Source organism: Cavia porcellus, unplaced genomic scaffold (assembly GCF_034190915.1).
Source record: "Cavia porcellus strain 051 isolate PalLab524CR breed Dunkin Hartley unplaced genomic scaffold, mCavPor4.1 scaffold_6, whole genome shotgun sequence".
Lineage (NCBI taxonomy): Eukaryota > Metazoa > Chordata > Mammalia > Rodentia > Caviidae > Cavia > Cavia porcellus.
This window is the reverse complement of record NW_026947489.1, coordinates 56,108,747-56,125,538: the sequence shown is the minus strand read 5'-3', so window position 1 is coordinate 56,125,538 and position 16,792 is coordinate 56,108,747. Positions and strand designations below refer to the sequence as shown.

Sequence of the window (16,792 nt, the reverse complement as noted above, 5' to 3'; positions counted from 1 at the left end):
AGCCCGACAATGTGGGAAAGGCAGGGGAGGGTGGAGTGAAGCAGTGACCAGGCCAGACGTGCGTCCCCTGAGGTGCTGCAGCACTGCCGAGGGGTGGTGACTGGCCACAGGGAAGGTGTCCACTCCCTGTAGCAAGGCTCAGACTAGAGCATGCTTCCTAGACAACGTGAGTTGTGAGGAGAGCCCTTCCGCGGTGTTCACAGCATCCTGACTCCAGGTCAGGGGCTCCCTCGCCTACACTGACTTGGGCTCCCTGCGTGTGCCTTGAGGGCACAGTATCCTACGGCTTGGAGTGCCCCTAAGGCTGAGATGCTCCCTGCAAGTAAGGAGCAGGAGGATGGGTCTGGCTTTAAGTCAGGGCCTTTCTTACACCGTCCTGTCACCCACCCTTCCCACCGCTGAGACATCTCCTGACCCCAGTCCTTGTATCCAGCTGCAGTCCTCCTCGATTTTGCGCTAGGCTCCGTGCACTTGCATTGCTGTCCTTTCTCTTTATGTCCACTACCCCTGAATCTTTCATCTCCATTGTGTACAATGACGGGAGCTCCTGGAGAAGTGACGGCCGGCAGCCTCAGTAGCACTCCTCCGGCTCCATGGCTGGCTCCCTCTGTCCCCCGAGTCTTGTGCCTACCAGGTTCCCCGGAGTGACACATTATCCCCATCCTTTGCGATATCTAGGGCCACAGCCCCTCGTCCATTGTTCTGGCCCTGCTGCCTATTCTTCTGGCCTGCACGAGAGCTATGGAGGGCTGTGGTAGTTTGTAGGGCTGCCAGGGTCTTTCACAGCGAGCAAGCGGCATCCACTGTCTTGTGAGCCTGGGCAGCCAACAGTCTGGGCCCAGATCCCCAGATCCCCGTCGGCCAATGACAGGCAATTTGGGTCTTGACCCCCACACCGTCCTTCCACAGCTCTGCCAGAGTGCTTGGTGGTAAGATGTCCCTTCTCATGACCTGGAACGGTGCTTCTCATAGGGTCGTGCGTCCCAAGTATTTGCTTCACCAGTGTCACCCTTTATGCGTCTGTGCCAATGCAGCTCAGGGTCGCAAGCAACATCTTGGTCTCCGCTGTGCCTGTGAAGCAGAGGACGCCAGGAATCCCCTTGTGGATGCACAGCCGCCATAGGTCCCTTAGGCAGTGGGTCTGCTGAGTCCTCTGGGAAACCAAGCATCTCTGCTTGTGCCCAGCCCTCATCCCCACCCTCGCCCCCAGCCCAGGCCCTCCCTGGCACATCCCTCTCCACCCTTCCTGGCCTCCAAAATTTCTACTGAGTAACTCCCTCCTGGAGTGCTGCTCTGGCTGCTGGAGCTGAGTGTGGAGGCCAATGTATGTGCAGACTGGCAGGCTTTTGAAGCCTGCCGGAGCCTGAGGCAGGGACTGGGGCCGGGAAGTGCTGCTGAGCAGAAGAGGTGGTGGTCAGGTGTGCCAAGGAAGTCAGGGCAGCCTGGGAGGCAGGGCGGGCATGACGCCAGCCGGGCTCTTGAAGCTCAGCTGTCAGGTGTGTGACAGGCAGGTGTGTCCACACAGCTTTACAGTGCTTATTACGCACACCTATCCAGGTGGGGGCATAGCTCAGGGGTAGAGGATTTGACTGCAGATCAAGAGGTCCCCGGTTCAAATCCGGGTGCCCCCTACTGTGGTGACCCACTTTATTGCCAAACCTACAAGGCTCTTGTTTCCAGTCACTCTGGCTACTCTCTGCCTACATTGGGTATCCCAAGTCTCTGGGGACAAGGACTGTACCTGGCACAAGGCATGGTTGGGGGAGGGGTTTTACTCCCTGCTTTTCTCGGCTACAGGTGATAGAACCTAGGACCTTGCAGGCAGTTTCCTCACTAACCCCTTTTGCCTTTTCATCCCTGTTCTTGCCCCTTTCTCTCCCTGCTTTTTTTTTTTCTTTTTCTTTTTGCTTTGCTTTCCTTTTATTTGCTTTGCTTTGCTTTTCTGGTTGGTTGGTTTGTTTCTTTGTTTATTTGGTTGCCTTCACGTGCTGCAGGTTTCATCTATTTTGTTATGGACACTACTTTTTTGGGAGTCATCAAGAGGCCCACTGGGTGAACAACTTGCTCTCCTGCTGGTCCAGCCTCCCCAGAGTGTCAGATCCTAAGCTTGTGTCATCCATCAAGTGACACACTTCTGCTTGGAGACACGCCTTGTGTGGGTGTGTGTGTGAGTGTGCGTCTGTGCGCGCGTGTGTGTGTGTGAGTGCATGTCTGTGAGTGTGTGTGTGTGTGTGTGTGTGTGTGTGTGTGTGTGTGTGTCTGTCTGTCTGTCTGTCTTCTTTGGTTGGCCAATTTGACTTACAGATGGATGGATGGGTGGCCCAATGCACATTTCATCTGTTTACTGTTTTGCAGTTTGCCGGTTCAGGCAGGATTTCTACAGCATTTCCTAACTGTGTTCTCTGTCAGGCTTCTTTTGCTCAGGACTTGCCAGGGTAGCAGCAACTCAGCCTTCGTGGTGGCACAATTTCCGAGGCAGTTTGTGAGGAAGCCAGGGGACACTGGCAGATTCGATTCAGAACCCTTGGAGGAGAGCACCAGGAAAGCTGACATGAGAGAAGGAAGCACAGTGGCCTGCCACTGCACATTGATTCCATGTTAAAGCAAACTCAATGGTAGAATTATCGGCACCAGTTAGCCCTGTGCCCAGCATGTGGCGAGCTTAAGGTCAATAACAGCAAGACTGTGCATTCAGCCATGGGTGCTGAGCAGTGGGCCTGCTGTACAGGCGTGGGCCAGGCTTGCAGAAGCCCGACAATGTGGGAAAGGCAGGGGAGGGTGGAGTGAAGCAGTGACCAGGCCAGACGTGCGTCCCCTGAGGTGCTGCAGCACTGCCGAGGGGTGGTGACTGGCCACAGGGAAGGTGTCCACTCCCTGTAGCAAGGCTCAGACTAGAGCATGCTTCCTAGACAACGTGAGTTGTGAGGAGAGCCCTTCCGCGGTGTTCACAGCATCCTGACTCCAGGTCAGGGGCTCCCTCGCCTACACTGACTTGGGCTCCCTGCGTGTGCCTTGAGGGCACAGTATCCTACGGCTTGGAGTGCCCCTAAGGCTGAGATGCTCCCTGCAAGTAAGGAGCAGGAGGATGGGTCTGGCTTTAAGTCAGGGCCTTTCTTACACCGTCCTGTCACCCACCCTTCCCACCGCTGAGACATCTCCTGACCCCAGTCCTTGTATCCAGCTGCAGTCCTCCTCGATTTTGCGCTAGGCTCCGTGCACTTGCATTGCTGTCCTTTCTCTTTATGTCCACTACCCCTGAATCTTTCATCTCCATTGTGTACAATGACGGGAGCTCCTGGAGAAGTGACGGCCGGCAGCCTCAGTAGCACTCCTCCGGCTCCATGGCTGGCTCCCTCTGTCCCCCGAGTCTTGTGCCTACCAGGTTCCCCGGAGTGACACATTATCCCCATCCTTTGCGATATCTAGGGCCACAGCCCCTCGTCCATTGTTCTGGCCCTGCTGCCTATTCTTCTGGCCTGCACGAGAGCTATGGAGGGCTGTGGTAGTTTGTAGGGCTGCCAGGGTCTTTCACAGCGAGCAAGCGGCATCCACTGTCTTGTGAGCCTGGGCAGCCAACAGTCTGGGCCCAGATCCCCAGATCCCCGTCGGCCAATGACAGGCAATTTGGGTCTTGACCCCCACACCGTCCTTCCACAGCTCTGCCAGAGTGCTTGGTGGTAAGATGTCCCTTCTCATGACCTGGAACGGTGCTTCTCATAGGGTCGTGCGTCCCAAGTATTTGCTTCACCAGTGTCACCCTTTATGCGTCTGTGCCAATGCAGCTCAGGGTCGCAAGCAACATCTTGGTCTCCGCTGTGCCTGTGAAGCAGAGGACGCCAGGAATCCCCTTGTGGATGCACAGCCGCCATAGGTCCCTTAGGCAGTGGGTCTGCTGAGTCCTCTGGGAAACCAAGCATCTCTGCTTGTGCCCAGCCCTCATCCCCACCCTCGCCCCCAGCCCAGGCCCTCCCTGGCACATCCCTCTCCACCCTTCCTGGCCTCCAAAATTTCTACTGAGTAACTCCCTCCTGGAGTGCTGCTCTGGCTGCTGGAGCTGAGTGTGGAGGCCAATGTATGTGCAGACTGGCAGGCTTTTGAAGCCTGCCGGAGCCTGAGGCAGGGACTGGGGCCGGGAAGTGCTGCTGAGCAGAAGAGGTGGTGGTCAGGTGTGCCAAGGAAGTCAGGGCAGCCTGGGAGGCAGGGCGGGCATGACGCCAGCCGGGCTCTTGAAGCTCAGCTGTCAGGTGTGTGACAGGCAGGTGTGTCCACACAGCTTTACAGTGCTTATTACGCACACCTATCCAGGTGGGGGCATAGCTCAGGGGTAGAGGATTTGACTGCAGATCAAGAGGTCCCCGGTTCAAATCCGGGTGCCCCCTACTGTGGTGACCCACTTTATTGCCAAACCTACAAGGCTCTTGTTTCCAGTCACTCTGGCTACTCTCTGCCTACATTGGGTATCCCAAGTCTCTGGGGACAAGGACTGTACCTGGCACAAGGCATGGTTGGGGGAGGGGTTTTACTCCCTGCTTTTCTCGGCTACAGGTGATAGAACCTAGGACCTTGCAGGCAGTTTCCTCACTAACCCCTTTTGCCTTTTCATCCCTGTTCTTGCCCCTTTCTCTCCCTGCTTTTTCTTTTTCTTTTTCTTTTTGCTTTGCTTTCCTTTTATTTGCTTTGCTTTGCTTTTCTGGTTGGTTGGTTTGTTTCTTTGTTTATTTGGTTGCCTTCACGTCCTGCAGGTTTCCTCTATTTTGTTATGAACACTACTTTTTTGGAAGTCATCAAGAGGCCCACTGGGTGAACAACTTGCTCTCCTTGTGGTCCAGCCTTCCCAGAGTGTCAGATCCTAAGCTTGTGTCACCCATCAAGTGACACACTTCTGCTTGGAGACACGCCTTGTGTGGGTGTGTGTGTGACTGTGCGTCTGTGAGTGTGTTGTGTGTGTGTGTGTGTGTGTGTGTGTGTGTCTGTCTGTCTGTCTGTCTTCTTTGGTTGGCCAATTTGACTTACAGATGGATGGATGGGTGGCCCAATGCACATTTCATCTGTTTACTGTTTTGCAGTTTGCCGGTTCAGGCAGGATTTCTACAGCATTTCCTAACTGTGTTCTCTGTCAGGCTTCTTTTGCTCAGGACTTGCCAGGGTAGCAGCAACTCAGCCTTCGTGGTGGCACAATTTCCGAGGCAGTTTGTGAGGAAGCCAGGGGACACTGGCAGATTCGATTCAGAACCCTTGGAGGAGAGCACCAGGAAAGCTGACATGAGAGAAGGAAGCACAGTGGCCTGCCACTGCACAGTGATTCCATGTGAAAGCAAACTCAATGGTAGAATTATCGGCACCAGTTAGCCCTGTGCCCAGCATGTGGCGAGCTTAAGGTCAATAACAGCAAGACTGTGCATTCAGCCATGGGTGCTGAGCAGTGGGCCTGCTGTACAGGCGTGGGCCAGGCTTGCAGAAGCCCGACAATGTGGGAAAGGCAGGGGAGGGTGGAGTGAAGCAGTGACCAGGCCAGACGTGCGTCCCCTGAGGTGCTGCAGCACTGCCGAGGGGTGGTGACTGGCCACAGGGAAGGTGTCCACTCCCTGTAGCAAGGCTCAGACTAGAGCATGCTTCCTAGACAACGTGAGTTGTGAGGAGAGCCCTTCCGCGGTGTTCACAGCATCCTGACTCCAGGTCAGGGGCTCCCTCGCCTACACTGACTTGGGCTCCCTGCGTGTGCCTTGAGGGCACAGTATCCTAGGGCTTGGAGTGCCCCTAAGGCTGAGATGCTCTCTGCAAGTAAGGAGCAGGAGGATGGGTCTGGCTTTAAGTCAGGGCCTTTCTTACACCGTCCTGTCACCCACCCTTCCCACCGCTGAGACATCTCCTGACCCCAGTCCTTGTATCCAGCTGCAGTCCTCCTCGATTTTGCGCTAGGCTCCGTGCACTTGCATTGCTGTCCTTTCTCTTTATGTCCACTACCCCTGAATCTTTCATCTCCATTGTGTACAATGATGGGAGCTCCTGCAGAAGTGACTGCCGGCAGCCTCAGTAGCACTCCTCCGGCTCCATGGCTGGCTCCCTCTGTCCCCCGAGTCTTGTGCCTACCAGGTTCCCCGGAGTGACACATTATCCCCATCCTTTGCGATATCTAGGGCCACAGCCCCTCGTCCATTGTTCTGGCCCTGCTGCCTATTCTTCTGGCCTGCACGAGAGCTATGGAGGGCTGTGGTAGTTTGTAGGGCTGCCAGGGTCTTTCACAGCGAGCAAGCGGCATCCACTGTCTTGTGAGCCCGGGCAGCCAACAGTCTGGGCCCAGATCCCCAGATCCCCGTCGGCCAATGACAGGCAATTTGGGTCTTGACCCCCACACCGTCCTTCAACAGCTCTGCCAGAGTGCTTGGTGGTAAGATGTCCCTTCTCATGACCTGGAACGGTGCTTCTCATAGGGTCGTGCGTCCCAAGAATTTGCTTCACCAGTGTCACCCTTTATGCGTCTGTGCCAATGCAGCTCAGGGTCGCAAGCAACATCTTGGTCTCCGCTGTGCCTGTGAAGCAGAGGACGCCAGGAATCCCCTTGTGGATGCACAGCCCCCATAGGTCCCTTAGGCAGTGGGTCTGCTGAGTCCTCTGGGAAACCAAGCATCTCTGCTTGTGCCCAGCCCTCATCCCCACCCTTGCCCCCAGCCCAGGCCCTCCCTGACACATCCCTCTCCACCCTTCCTGGCCTCCAAAATTTCTACTGAGTAACTCCCTCCTGGAGTGCTGCTCTGGCTGCTGGAGCTGAGTGTGGAGGCCAATGTATGTGCAGACTGGCAGGCTTTTGAAGCCTGCCGGAGCCTGAGGCAGGGACTGGGGCCGGGAAGTGCTGCTGAGCAGAAGAGGTGGTGGTCAGGTGTGCCAAGGAAGTCAGGGCAGCCTGGGAGGCAGGGCGGGCATGACGCCAGCCGGGCTCTTGAAGCTCAGCTGTCAGGTGTGTGACAGGCAGGTGTGTCCACACAGCTTTACAGTGCTTATTACGCACACCTATCCAGGTGGGGGCATAGCTCAGGGGTAGAGCATTTGACTGCAGATCAAGAGGTCCCCGGTTTAAATCCGGGTGCCCCCTACTGTGGTGACCCACTTTATTGCCAAACCTACAAGGCTCTTGTTTCCAGTCACTCTGGCTACTCTCTGCCTACATTGGGTATCCCAAGTCTCTGGGGACAAGGACTATACCTGGCACAAGGCATGGTTGGGGGAGGGGTTTTACTCCCTGCTTTTCTCGGCTACAGGTGATAGAACCTAGGACCTTGCAGGCAGTTTCCTCACTAACCCCTTTTGCCTTTTCATCCCTGTTCTTGCCCCTTTCTCTCCCTGCTTTTTTTTTTCTTTTTCTTTTTGCTTTGCTTTCCTTTTATTTGCTTTGCTTTGCTTTTCTGGTTGGTTGGTTTGTTTCTTTGTTTATTTGGTTGCCTTCACGTCCTGCAGGTTTCATCTATTTTGTTATGGACACTACTTTTTTGGGAGTCATCAAGAGGCCCACTGGGTGAACAACTTGCTCTCCTGCTGGTCCAGCCTCCCCAGAGTGTCAGATCCTAAGCTTGTGTCATCCGTCAAGTGACACACTTCTGCTTGGAGACACGCCTTGTGTGGGTGTGTGTGTGAGTGTGCGTGTGTGCGCGTGCATGTGTTTGTGTCTGAGTGCATGTCTGTGAGTGTGTTTGTGTGTGTGTGTGTGTGTGTGTGTGTGTGTGTGTGTGTGTCTGTCTGTCTTCTTTGGTTGGTCAATTTGACTTACAGATGGATGGATGGGTGGCCCAATGCACATTTCATCTGTTTACTGTTTTGCAGTTTGCCGGTTCAGGCAGGATTTCTAGAGCATTTCCTAACTGTGTTCTCTGTCAGGCTTCTTTTGCTCAGGACTTGCCAGGGTAGCAGCAACTCAGCCTTCGTGGTGGCACAATTTCCGAGGCAGTTTGTGAGGAAGCCAGGGGACACTGGCAGATTCGATTCAGAACCCTTGGAGGAGAGCACCAGGAAAGCTGACATGAGAGAAGGAAGCACAGTGGCCTGCCACTGCACAGTGATTCCATGTGAAAGCAAACTCAATGGTAGAATTATCGGCACCAGTTAGCCCTGTGCCCAGCATGTGGCGAGCTTAAGGTCAATAACAGCAAGACTGTGCATTCAGCCATGGGTGCTGAGCAGTGGGCCTGCTGTACAGGCGTGGGCCAGGCTTGCAGAAGCCCGACAATGTGGGAAAGGCAGGGGAGGGTGGAGTGAAGCAGTGACCAGGCCAGACGTGCGTCCCCTGAGGTGCTGCAGCACTGCCGAGGGGTGGTGACTGGCCACAGGGAAGGTGTCCACTCCCTGTAGCAAGGCTCAGACTAGAGCATGCTTCCTAGACAACGTGAGTTGTGAGGAGAGCCCTTCCGCGGTGTTCACAGCATCCTGACTCAAGGTCAGGGGCTCCCTCGCCTACACTGACTTGGGCTCCCTGCGTGTGTCTTGAGGGCACAGTATCCTAGGGCTTGGAGTGCCCCTAAGGCTGAGATGCTCCCTGCAAGTAAGGAGCAGGAGGATGGGTCGGGCTTTAAGTCAGGGCCTCTCTTACACCGTCCCGTCACCCACCCTTCCCACCGCTGAGACATCTCCTGACCCCAGTCCTTGTATCCAGCTGCAGTCCTCCTCGATTTTGCGCTAGGCTCCGTGCACTTGCATTGCTGTCCTTTCTCTTTATGTCCACTACCTCTGAATCTTTCATCTCCATTGTGTACAATGACGGGAGCTCCTGGAGAAGTGACTGCCGGCAGCCTCAGTAGCACTCCTCCGGCTCCATGGCTGGCTCCCTCTGTCCCCCGAGTCTTGTGCCTACCAGGTTCCCCGGAGTGACACATTATCCCCATCCTTTGCGATATGTAGGGCCACAGCCCCTCGTCCATTGTTCTGGCCCTGCTGCCTATTCTTCTGGCCTGCACGAGAGCTATGGAGGGCTGTGGTAGTGTGTAGGGCTGCCAGGGTCTTTCACAGCAAGCAAGCGGCATCCACTGTCTCGTGAGCCCGGGCAGCCAACAGTCTGGGCCCAGATCCCCAGATCCCCATTGGCCAATGACAGGCAGTTTGGGGCTTGACCCCGACAGCGTCCTTCCATAGCTCTGCCAGAGTGCTTGGTGGTAAGATGTCCCTTCTCATGACCTGGAACGGTGCTTCTCATAGGGTCGTGCGTCCCAAGTATTTGCTTCACCAGTGTCACCCTTTTTGGGTCTGTGCCAAGGCAGCTCAGGGTCGCAAGCAACATCTTGGTCTCCGCTGTGCCTGTGAAGCAGAGGACGCCAGGAATCCCCTTGTGGACGCACAGCCGCTGTAGGTCCCTTAGGCAGTGGGTCTGCTGAGTCCTCTTGGAAACCAAGCATCTCTGCTTGTGCCCAGCCCTCATCCCCACCGAAGCTCACAGCCCAGCCCCGCCCTGGCACATTCCGCTCCACCCTTCCAGGCCTCCAAAAAGTCTACTGAGTAACTCCCTCCTGGAGTGCTGCTCTGGCTGCTGGAGCTGAGTGTGGAGGCCAATGTATGTGCATACTGGCAGGCTTTTGAAGCCTGCCGGAGCCTGAGGAAGGGACTGGGGCCGGGAAGTGCTGCTGAGCAGAAGAGGTGGTGGTCCGGGGTGCAAAGGAGGTCAGGGCAGCCTGGGAGGCAGGGCGGGCATGACGCCAGCCGGGCTCTTGAGGCTCAGCTGTCAGGTGTGTGACAGGCAGGTGTGTCCACACAGCTTTACAGTGCTTATTACGCACACCTATCCAGGTGGGGGCATAGCTCAGGGGTAGAGCATTTGACTGCAGATCAAGAGGTCCCCGGTTCAAATCCGGGTGCCCCCTACTGTGGTGACCCACTTTATTGCCAAACCTACAAGGCTCTTGTTTCCAGTCACTCTGGCTACTCTCTGCCTACATTGGGTATCCCAAGTCTCTGGGGACAAGGACTGTACCTGGCACAAGGCATGGTTGGGGGAGGGGTTTTACTCCCTGCTTTTCTCGGCTACAGGTGATAGAACCTAGGACCTTGCAGGCAGTTTCCTCACTAACCCCTTTTGCCTTTTCATCCCTGTTCTTGCCCCTTTCTCTCCCTGCTTTTTCTTTTTCTTTTTCTTTTTGCTTTGCTTTCCTTTTATTTGCTTTGCTTTGCTTTTCTGGTTGGTTGGTTTGTTTCTTTGTTTATTTGGTTGCCTTCACGTCCTGCAGGTTTCCTCTATTTTGTTATGAACACTACTTTTTTGGGAGTCATCAAGAGGCCCACTGGGTGAACAACTTGCTCTCCTGCTGGTCGAGCCTCCCCAGAGTGTCAGATCCTAAGCTTGTGTCACCCATCAAGTGACACACTTCTGCTTGGAGACACGCCTTGTGTGGGTGTGTGTGTGACTGTGCGTCTGTGAGTGTGTTGTGTGTGTGTGTGTGTGTGTGTGTGTGTGTGTCTGTCTGTCTGTCTGTCTTCTTTGGTTGGCCAATTTGACTTACAGATGGATGAATGGGTGGCCCAATGCACATTTCATCTGTTTACTGTTTTGCAGTTTGCCGGTTCAGGCAGGATTTCTACAGCATTTCCTAACTGTGTTCTCTGTCAGGCTTCTTTTGCTCAGGACTTGCCAGGGTAGCAGCAACTCAGCCTTCGTGGTGGCACAATTTCCGAGGCAGTTTGTGAGGAAGCCAGGGGACACTGGCAGATTCGATTCAGAACCCTTGGAGGAGAGCACCAGGAAAGCTGACATGAGAGAAGGAAGCACAGTGGCCTGCCACTGCACAGTGATTCCATGTGAAAGCAAACTCAATGGTAGAATTATCGGCACCAGTTAGCCCTGTGCCCAGCATGTGGCGAGCTTAAGGTCAATAACAGCAAGACTGTGCATTCAGCCATGGGTGCTGAGCAGTGGGCCTGCTGTACAGGCGTGGGCCAGGCTTGCAGAAGCCCGACAATGTGGGAAAGGCAGGGGAGGGTGGAGTGAAGCAGTGACCAGGCCAGACGTGCGTCCCCTGAGGTGCTGCAGCACTGCCGAGGGGTGGTGACTGGCCACAGGGAAGGTGTCCACTCCCTGTAGCAAGGCTCAGACTAGAGCATGCTTCCTAGACAATGTGAGTTGTGAGGAGAGCCCTTCCGCGGTGTTCACAGCATCCTGACTCAAGGTCAGGGGCTCCCTCGCCTACACTGACTTGGGCTCCCTGCGTGTGTCTTGAGGGCACAGTATCCTAGGGCTTGGAGTGCCCCTAAGGCTGAGATGCTCCCTGCAAGTAAGGAGCAGGAGGATGGGTCGGGCTTTAAGTCAGGGCCTCTCTTACACCGTCCCGTCACCCACCCTTCCCACCGCTGAGACATCTCCTGACCCCAGTCCTTGTATCCAGCTGCAGTCCTCCTCGATTTTGCGCTAGGCTCCGTGCACTTGCATTGCTGTCCTTTCTCTTTATTTCCACTACCCCTGAATCTTTCATCTCCATTGTGTACAATGACGGGAGCTCCTGGAGAAGTGACTGCCGGCAGCCTCAGTAGCACTCCTCCGGCTCCATGGCTGGCTCCCTCTGTCCCCCGAGTCTTGTGCCTACCAGGTTCCCCGGAGTGACACATTATCCCCATCCTTTGCGATATGTAGGGCCACAGCCCCTCGTCCATTGTTCTGGCCCTGCTGCCTATTCTTCTGGCCTGCACGAGAGCTATGGAGGGCTGTGGTAGTGTGTAGGGCTGCCAGGGTCTTTCACAGCAAGCAAGCGGCATCCACTGTCTCGTGAGCCCGGGCAGCCAACAGTCTGGGCCCAGATCCCCAGATCCCCATTGGCCAATGACAGGCAGTTTGGGGCTTGACCCCGACAGCGTCCTTCCATAGCTCTGCCAGAGTGCTTGGTGGTAAGATGTCCCTTCTCATGACCTGGAACGGTGCTTCTCATAGGGTCGTGCGTCCCAAGTATTTGCTTCACAAGTGTCACCCTTTTTGCGTCTGTGCCAATGCAACTCAGGGTCGCAAGCAACATCTTGGTCTCCGCTGTGCCTGTGAAGCAGAGGACGCCAGGAATCCCCTTGTGGACGCACAGCCGCCGTAGGTCCCTTAGGCAGTGGGTCTGCTGAGTCCTCTTGGAAACCAAGCATCTCTGCTTGTGCCCAGCCCTCATCCCCACCGAAGCTCACAGCCCAGCCCCGCCCTGGCACATTCCGCTCCACCCTTCCAGGCCTCCAAAAAGTCTACTGAGTAACTCCCTCCTGGAGTGCTGCTCTGGCTGCTGGAGCTGAGTGTGGAGGCCAATGTATGTGCATACTGGCAGGCTTTTGAAGCCTGCCGGAGCCTGAGGAAGGGACTGGGGCCGGGAAGTGCTGCTGAGCAGAAGAGGTGGTGGTCCGGGGTGCAAAGGAGGTCAGGGCAGCCTGGGAGGCAGGGCGGGCATGACGCCAGCCGGGCTCTTGAGGCTCAGCTGTCAGGTGTGTGACAGGCAGGTGTGTCCACACAGCTTTACAGTGCTTATTACGCACACCTATCCAGGTGGGGGCATAGCTCAGGGGTAGAGCATTTGACTGCAGATCAAGAGGTCCCCGGTTCAAATCCGGGTGCCCCCTACTGTGGTGACCCACTTTATTGCCAAACCTACAAGGCTCTTGTTTCCAGTCACTCTGGCTACTCTCTGCCTACATTGGGTATCCCAAGTCTCTGGGGACAAGGACTGTACCTGGCACAAGGCATGGTTGGGGGAGGGGTTTTACTCCCTGCTTTTCTCGGCTACAGGTGATAGAACCTAGGACCTTGCAGGCAGTTTCCTCACTAACCCCTTTTGCCTTTTCATCCCTGTTCTTGCCCCTTTCTCTCCCTGCTTTTTCTTTTTTTTTTTCTTTTTGCTTTGCTTTCCTTTTATTTGCTTTGCTTTGCTTTTCTGGTTGGTTGGTTTGTTTCTTTGTTTATTTGGTTGCCTTCACGTCCTGCAGGTTTCCTCTATTTTGTTATGAACACTACTTTTTTGGAAGTCATCAAGAGGCCCACTGGGTGAACAACTTGCTCTCCTTGTGGTCCAGCCTTCCCAGAGTGTCAGATCCTAAGCTTGTGTCACCCATCAAGTGACACACTTCTGCTTGGAGACACGCCTTGTGTGGGTGTGTGTGTGACTGTGCGTCTGTGAGTGTGTTGTGTGTGTGTGTGTGTGTGTGTGTGTGTGTGTCTGTCTGTCTGTCTGTCTTCTTTGGTTGGCCAATTTGACTTACAGATGGATGGATGGGTGGCCCAATGCACATTTCATCTGTTTACTGTTTTGCAGTTTGCCGGTTCAGGCAGGATTTCTAGAGCATTTCCTAACTGTGTTCTCTGTCAGGCTTCTTTTGCTCAGGACTTGCCAGGGTAGCAGCAACTCAGCCTTCGTGGTGGCACAATTTCCGAGGCAGTTTGTGAGGAAGCCAGGGGACACTGGCAGATTCGATTCAGAACCCTTGGAGGAGAGCACCAGGAAAGCTGACATGAGAGAAGGAAGCACAGTGGCCTGCCACTGCACAGTGATTCCATGTGAAAGCAAACTCAATGGTAGAATTATCGGCACCAGTTAGCCCTGTGCCCAGCATGTGGCGAGCTTAAGGTCAATAACAGCAAGACTGTGCATTCAGCCATGGGTGCTGAGCAGTGGGCCTGCTGTACAGGCGTGGGCCAGGCTTGCAGAAGCCCGACAATGTGGGAAAGGCAGGGGAGGGTGGAGTGAAGCAGTGACCAGGCCAGACGTGCGTCCCCTGAGGTGCTGCAGCACTGCCGAGGGGTGGTGACTGGCCACAGGGAAGGTGTCCACTCCCTGTAGCAAGGCTCAGACTAGAGCATGCTTCCTAGACAACGTGAGTTGTGAGGAGAGCCCTTCCGCGGTGTTCACAGCATCCTGACTCCAGGTCAGGGGCTCCCTCGCCTACACTGGCTTGGGCTCCCTGCATGTGCCTTGAGGGCACAGCATCCTTGGGCTTGGAGTGCCCCTAAGGCTGAGATGCTCCCTGCAAGTAAGGAGCAGGAGGATGGGTCGGGCTTTAAGTCAGGGCCTCTCTTACACCGTCCCGTCACCCACCCTTCCCACCGCTGAGACATCTCCTGACCCCAGTCCTTGTATCCAGCTGCAGTCCTCCTCGATTTTGCGCTAGGCTCCGTGCACTTGCATTGCTGTCCTTTCTGTTTATGTCCACTACCCCTGAATCTTTCATCTCCATTGTGTACAATGACGGGAGCTCCTGGAGAAGTGACTGCCGGCAGCCTCAGTAGCACTCCTCCGGCTCCATGGCTGGCTCACTCTGTCCCCCGAGTCTTGTGCCTACCAGGTTCCCCGGAGTGACACATTATCCCCATCCTTTGCGATATGTAGGGCCACAGCCCCTCGTCCATTGTTCTGGCCCTGCTGCCTATTCTTCTGGCCTGCACGAGAGCTATGGAGGGCTGTGGTAGTGTGTAGGGCTGCCAGGGTCTTTCACAGCAAGCAAGCGGCATCCACTGTCTCGTGAGCCAGGGCAGCCAACAGTCTGGGCCCAGATCCCCAGATCCCCGTTGGCCAATGACAGGCAGTTTGGGGCTTGACCCCGACAGCGTCCTTCCATAGCTCTGCCAGAGTGCTTGGTGGTAAGATGTCCCTTCTCATGACCTGGAACGGTGCTTCTCATAGGGTCGTGCGTCCCAAGTATTTGCTTCACAAGTGTCACCCTTTTTGCGTCTGTGCCAATACAGCTCAGGGTCGCAAGCAACATCTTGGTCTCCGCTGTGCCTGTGAAGCAGAGGACGCCAGGAATCCCCTTGTGGACGCACAGCCGCCGTAGGTCCCTTAGGCAGTGGGTCTGCTGAGTCCTCTTGGAAACCAAGCATCTCTGCTTGTGCCCAGCCCTCATCCCCACCGAAGCTCACAGCCCAGCCCCGCCCTGGCACATTCCGCTCCACCCTTCCAGGCCTCCAAAAAGTCTACTGAGTAACTCCCTCCTGGAGTGCTGCTCTGGCTGCTGGAGCTGAGTGTGGAGGCCAATGTATGTGCAGACTGGCAGGCTTTTGAAGCCTGCCGGAGCCTGAGGAAGGGACTGGGGCCGGGAAGTGCTGCTGAGCAGAAGAGGTGGTGGTCCGGGGTGCAAAGGAGGTCAGGGCAGCCTGGGAGGCAGGGCGGGCATGACGCCAGCCGGGCTCTTGAGGCTCAGCTGTCAGGTGTGTGACAGGCAGGTGTGTCCACACAGCTTTACAGTGCTTATTACGCACACCTATCCAGGTGGGGGCATAGCTCAGGGGTAGAGCATTTGACTGCAGATCAAGAGGTCCCCGGTTCAAATCCGGGTGCCCCCTACTGTGGTGACCCACTTTATTGCCAAACCTACAAGGCTCTTGTTTCCAGTCACTCTGGCTACTCTCTGCCTACATTGGGTATCCCAAGTCTCTGGGGACAAGGACTGTACCTGGCACAAGGCATGGTTGGGGGAGGGGTTTTACTCCCTGCTTTTCTCGGCTACAGGTGATAGAACCTAGGACCTTGCAGGCAGTTTCCTCACTAACCCCTTTTGCCTTTTCATCCCTGTTCTTGCCCCTTTCTCTCCCTGCTTTTTCTTTTTCTTTTTCTTTTTGCTTTGCTTTCCTTTTATTTGCTTTGCTTTGCTTTTCTGGTTGGTTGGTTTGTTTCTTTGTTTATTTGGTTGCCTTCACGTCCTGCAGGTTTCCTCTATTTTGTTATGAACACTACTTTTTTGGGAGTCATCAAGAGGCCCACTGGGTGAACAACTTGCTCTCCTGCTGGTCCAGCCTCCCCAGAGTGTCAGATCCTAAGCTTGTGTCACCCATCAAGTGACACACTTCTGCTTGGAGACACGCCTTGTGTGGGTGTGTGTGTGACTGTGCGTCTGTGAGTGTGTTGTGTGTGTGTGTGTGTGTGTGTGTGTGTGTGTGTGTGTCTGTCTGTCTGTCTGTCTTCTTTGGTTGGCCAATTTGACTTACAGATGGATGGATGGGTGGCCCAATGCACATTTCATCTGTTTACTGTTTTGCAGTTTGCCGGTTCAGGCAGGATTTCTACAGCATTTCCTAACTGTGTTCTCTGTCAGGCTTCTTTTGCTCAGGACTTGCCAGGGTAGCAGCAACTCAGCCTTCGTGGTGGCACAATTTCCGAGGCAGTTTGTGAGGAAGCCAGGGGACACTGGCAGATTCGATTCAGAACCCTTGGAGGAGAGCACCAGGAAAGCTGACATGAGAGAAGGAAGCACAGTGGCCTGCCACTGCACAGTGATTCCATGTGAAAGCAAACTCAATGGTAGAATTATCAGCACCAGTTAGCCCTGTGCCCAGCATGTGGCGAGCTTAAGGTCAATAACAGCAAGACTGTGCATTCAGCCATGGGTGCTGAGCAGTGGGCCTGCTCTACAGGCGTGGGCCAGGCTTGCAGAAGCCCGACAATGTGGGAAAGGCAGGGGAGGGTGGAGTGAAGCAGTGACCAGGCCAGACGTGCGTCCCCTGAGGTGCTGCAGCACTGCCGAGGGGTGGTGACTGGCCACAGGGAAGGTGTCCACTCCCTGTAGCAAGGCTCAGACTAGAGCATGCTTCCTAGACAACGTGAGTTGTGAGGAGAGCCCTTCCGCGGTGTTCACAGCATCCTGACTCCAGGTCAGGAGCTCCCTCGCCTACACTGACTTGGGCTCCCTGCATGTGCCTTGAGGGCACAGTATCCTAGGGCTTGGAGTGCCCCTAAGGCTGAGATGCTCCCTGCAAGTAAGGAGCAGGAGGATGGGTCGGGCTTTAAGTCAGGGCCTCTCTTACACCGTCCCGTCACCCACACTTCCCACCGCTGAGACATCTCCTGACCCCAGTCCTTGTATCCAGCTGCAG

General features: G+C 55.3%; 4 non-coding genes across 4 annotated transcripts; all 4 read left to right on the top strand.

The window, feature by feature from the left end:
• Positions 1–7,018: 7,018 nt before the first annotated feature.
• On the top strand, positions 7,019–7,090 carry Trnac-gca (transfer RNA cysteine (anticodon GCA)). Its single transcript has one exon. It is a non-coding gene; the product is annotated as a tRNA-Cys (tRNA).
• Positions 7,091–9,767: 2,677 nt separating this feature from the next.
• On the top strand, positions 9,768–9,839 carry Trnac-gca (transfer RNA cysteine (anticodon GCA)). Its single transcript has one exon. It is a non-coding gene; the product is annotated as a tRNA-Cys (tRNA).
• Positions 9,840–12,480: 2,641 nt separating this feature from the next.
• Positions 12,481–12,552, top strand: Trnac-gca (transfer RNA cysteine (anticodon GCA)). The gene has a single exon. It is a non-coding gene; the product is annotated as a tRNA-Cys (tRNA).
• A 2,641-nt stretch (positions 12,553–15,193) lies between these two features.
• Positions 15,194–15,265, top strand: Trnac-gca (transfer RNA cysteine (anticodon GCA)). Its single transcript has one exon. It is a non-coding gene; the product is annotated as a tRNA-Cys (tRNA).
• The last annotated feature ends 1,527 nt before the right edge of the window (positions 15,266–16,792 follow it).